The sequence below is a fragment of the Salvia splendens genome, chromosome 1 (assembly GCF_004379255.2).
Source record: "Salvia splendens isolate huo1 chromosome 1, SspV2, whole genome shotgun sequence".
Lineage (NCBI taxonomy): Eukaryota > Viridiplantae > Streptophyta > Magnoliopsida > Lamiales > Lamiaceae > Salvia > Salvia splendens.
In genome coordinates, this window is record NC_056032.1 from 4802812 (window position 1) to 4807690 (window position 4879).

General features: G+C 39.2%; 1 long non-coding RNA gene across 2 annotated transcripts; it reads left to right on the forward strand.

The window, feature by feature from the left end:
- Positions 1–371: 371 nt before the first annotated feature.
- LOC121800049 lies at positions 372–2717 on the forward strand. Of its 2 annotated transcripts, none has more exons than XR_006050422.1 (3): positions 372–737; positions 849–976; positions 2116–2180. It is a non-coding gene; the product is annotated as an uncharacterized LOC121800049 (long non-coding RNA). The 2 variants fall into 2 exon arrangements; XR_006050423.1 differs by lacking the exon at positions 2116–2180 and adding an exon at positions 2657–2717 and having other exon boundaries at positions 375–737.
- Positions 2718–4879: the final 2162 nt, after the last annotated feature.

The following is a 4879-nucleotide window of genomic DNA, read 5'->3' on the forward strand; positions in this document are numbered from 1 at the left end:
TGATATTGCGAGGTCCGCGAATTAATTATCGAGTAAAATTGTGGGATACCTTTCGTGACCTAATTTTGAGTTGGAATTTTGACTGGGTCAACAGTGTTGAATATGTGACGTGGCTGCTCGAATAATTGAATACGGGGATAAATTAAAGGTTTTTGGATAATCGATTAATTGTTATGAGAGCTAGAAATTATGAAATAAATTACATCGCGAATTTAAATAATTTCCTTTCCGTGAGGAATATTTATTGGACTCAATTCCATGTTGGATCCGATAAATTAAATAAATAATATGAAAGTCCAGTCCGTGATAAATAAGTTGTGTACTGCACAATTTAAAATAAAATACAATGGGCTATGAATTAAACTAAACTAATTAAAATAAAACATCTTTGATTCCAATTTTAATTAAAGATTCTGCGCAGATTTTCCTCCTCCGTGAAAAGACATTCCTCCTTCGTGATCAGCAAATAAAATATTAAACACATTCAATTTAATTCAAAAAAAAAGAAAAATTCGAAATCTTCCCTCAATCCACGATGAAAAACCGTTTCCTCCCTCATCCGTAAACTCTCCCAAATCACACGCCTCTTTCCCTAATCTCCTCCTTTCCTACCGCCACTCCTCCATAAAATTTCATTCACAATCAAGTCCCACCCCACAAGTTTCTCCCCCAAAATCACCAAGAAGTTTCAAGAACAAAGGCCAATTTTTCTCAACTCTCACTCAATTGAGTGCAAGGTAATCTTTTTCCTATGCTTCACCATCCCTCTCGATTTACCCTTGTTTTGGAACTACACGATCTTGCTAAACTTATCCAACTCTGTTGCTATGCAATCTGGAATCCTACAGATCATGAAGTTTCTTGCAAGAACAAAGGATGTCATTCTTCATATCTCAATCGAAACACATTCAAGAAAACCGAGAACTAAAGCGAGGGGGGTCCGTGTTCCGTTCAGTTGCAAATATGCAAATTGAAGGTATACCCTTCTTCCACCCAATTCCTCTCAAATTCCATATTTGTGCAGCTCATGAAAAACAATAAACGAAACAAATCGATAATTTGAACAGTCTAAATCAAATGTTCGAGCTTTAATTCATGAATTCAAATCAAGAGCTTATCTGCGAGGCTGTTCGGGTTGGTTTCGGGACGTTTCGGGGTGGGTTGTGCGGGGCTGTTCGGGTTGGTTTCGGGACGTTTCGGGGTGGGTTCGGTGATGAACGATGGCTGCCCGAACACGTTCGGGGTAGTACAGCAGTCAAGCGGCGACGGCGGATGACGGCGACGGTGGTGTGCAGCGCGGCGGACTGCGCTGCATCCCCTGTTGCGGCCTGACCCTGCGACGGCGACCTTCGGCGAGAAGACTGCACAGCAGCAGCGACGAGCAGTGGCTGGCGACGGCTGTAGCGGCGTCGGGTATAGCGGCGACGTGCGACGGAGGCTGTCGAAGCCTGACCCGGCGACTGCTCCGACAGCACTGAGATGGCAACACGTCTTCTTCCCGGCGAGCAGTGGCTGGCGTCGTGAGGCTAACGGAAGAAGCCGACGGGAGAGTGGGAAGATTTCAGTCGGCGAGAGAGAAGAGAAGGAAGAAGAGGGAGAGAGAGAGTGTGAGACGAGGAAGATGGGGGATGGAGTATGCTTGATTTTGGGCTTTTGTTTTTATTTGGGATTGGGCCTCAACAAAATAAATTGGATGTTTGGGCTTTACAATTTTAATTGAAAATATAAGGTGGAGAAAATAATTAAGTCAAGGGCTTTTAATTAAATCTTTGGGCCAATAACCAATTAAATGCTTGAGTAAAAATTAAATTACTTGTAGGGAATTATTTTGTTGATTCTCGGAATAATTCGATGCACAAATAATTTTCCCTAAGTTTCGAAATAAATATATTGCGAGGGAAGATATTTTCGAAGATTAATTCATGTGCTTAATAAAATCTTGGGATCTAATTCGATATCATTAAGAAAATACGAGGAGCCAACGGAGGAAATTAGGGGCGTAAGCGACCGCCGAATAATCGAAAAAAATGAGATAAATAAATTCGCTTAGGATGCATGCTTTTTACTTATTTAATTTGAAAGTATGTTGATTTATGTGTTATTTTAATTCTAAAGGTGATATCTCGCAAGGGAATCGTGAACGCAAAGGAAAGAAAATAGTTTCGGATTAAGCAATCGAGGTGGGCTTTCTTTTAAATAAGGACAACGTCCTAAATATTTTATCGATGGAAATGAAACTTTATTTATCATGCCGTGATGTGATTTTTAACGTGCCTATCTGATGTGGCTTTATGCCATTATTATATAAATCGAATTCGGGTCCTCGTAGGGCCGCAAACCCTACTTGGATTAGTGTACACCTACAGTAGATCGTGTGCTAGCGTACAGGCTGGCCGGTCTAGTGACTTGGTTTGTGGCCACATTCCAAGTCATGTATTGGCAGATATGGTAAACGTCTATGGGAAAATGACTGATCAGTCGACTTTTACAATGGGAAATGATTTTGAGTGCCTCGGGCCTTTCTAAAGCTAAACCCCGATGGTTACTTATGTATGGCATGATAAATAATATTTTTTTTATTGAAAATGTTTTCGGCAAGAGCCCACTGAGTATATTTTATAGTACTCAGCTCTGCATGTGTTTTCCCTATGTGCAGGTTGAGCGGCGACGAGCAATTGGTGGTGTTGAGCAATTTAAAATTGAAGCATGGTTTGGTTAGTTGTGAACTACGAGTGTCGTTGTGTCTCCACACATGACGTCACTCTTGAACGCTTCCGCTGAGACATTGTTTTTACTTATCAATCTTTTAGCTTTGAACCTAATTATTTGGATAATGTCAACCTCTTGGCCCATTTTTATTAAATATTAATTATTGGTCAAACTCTTTATTGAAACCCTAGTTTCCTTCGTCTGTTTACTAAGTTCTTTTAATCACGATCGCCCGTATTTATTAACCCTAAAGGGCGGTCGTGACAAGAACGATCCTCATGCTTCTTGCAAGGGTACACATTCTCAAAGAATATAGGAAACGATATGCACTACTATTAAGTGCATGGCCAATAAAGATGCAATCGATTGTTTTAGCGCCTATTGCAACTTGTTTCGGAGGAGGCACTTCTACCTTCGCTAAGCACCCCCACACTTTGAGGTATGAATACGAAGGTTTCTTGCCTTTCCACAACTCATAAGGAGTCACATCCCTATTTTTTAGAGGAATTTTGTTCAGGATATGATTCGCTGTTAACACAGCCTCCCCCTACATGTTCTGGGGTAATCCTGAATTAATCAACAAAGCATTCATCATCTCTTTTAGTGTTCGATTTTTGCGTTCAGCAACACTATTTGATTGAGGAGAATATGGAGATGTGGTTTGGTGAATTATTCCACTTGCATGGCATAATTCTGCAAACGGCGCTACATACTCACCTCCTCTATCACTTCGAACACACTTAATTCGACAAGTAAGTTGATTTTCAGCTTCATTTTTGAAGTCTTTGAACGCTTCAATTGCCTCATCTTTACTTCTTAATAAGTAAAGGTAACAATACCTTGTGCAATCATCTATAAACGTGATGGAATACTTTTTGCCACCTCTTGTTTGCACAAATTTCAAATCACATACGTCTGTATGGATCAATTCAAGAGGTTTTGTGCTTCGCTTTACCGAATGGAACGGCAGTTTAGCCATTTTGGCTTCAACACACACTTCACATCTTTCTTGTGAGTTAAACTTATCTACTTTTAGTAAATTAAGATTTACTAATCTTTTTATAGCATTTAGATTTACATGTCCCAATCTATTATGCCATAAATCAAAGCTTTCAAGCAAATAAGAGGATGTGTCATCTTCCTTATTGCTTATTCGTTTTCCACGGTGAATGACCGTAACATTCAGCTCAAAAAGCCCATTCACTAGGTGACCTTCACCTATGAACTTTTCATACTTGGACAATATAACCTTTTCACACTCAAATTCTAGTGAAAATCCATGATTTATTATAAGTGAGCCTGACACCAAATTATTTCGGATGTCTGGGACATGCAGTACATCCCTAAGGGTAAGAACTTTTCCAGATCCTAATTTTAGGAACACATTACCCACACCAACAACCTTAGAAGAGGCTTGGTTTCCCATACGTACTTTTCTACCTCCAACAGATTTGTAGGTAGAAAAAACGCTTCTTTCAAAGCACACATGACATGTGGCACCTGTATCAACAAACCATTCATTTGGATTGTTACCATGGTTCACATCGGAGACCATTGCGACCACCTCGTGATCATTGCAGTTTATAACAACACGTTCAAATAATTTGCACAATATTGTCTCCACCAATAAGTACACAATTATATTAAACCATGTGCATTGGTATATTTAACAACCCATGTATCTCAATTACTACTACCAAGTCTAAATTGGTCTTGCTTGTCAAATGATAAACGATAAACACAATTCTCAAGAGAGTAGATCTCAAGGAATTAACCATTTCGTAGCCCATGAACATTGGTACTGTTCGTTTCTTCATTCCAGCTTTGAAGCTCATGTTTTCTCCAACTTCGATTGATATAACCCTGTCTTAGAAGAGTACACTAATTTGTCTTGCGAAAGAGGGCTTTCCTCGACTCGACTTATAAATTTGGCTTGCTTTATTTCCGTTGTAATTTTCATTCCTCTTTTTGTTGCAAGTTTCCTTTTGATTGTAATAGTTAGAGTACCGCCTGTACACGGCTTGGGAATTTCTTCAGTTAAGTTGGTCTTATTAAAAAGCTAATATATTTTTAGCATTGGTGATCAAATCTTAGATTTTTTTTCATGGAATAATCATATACACAAAATCTGACTGCTGTAAGATAATAAGTACAGTATAAATTTTTTCCA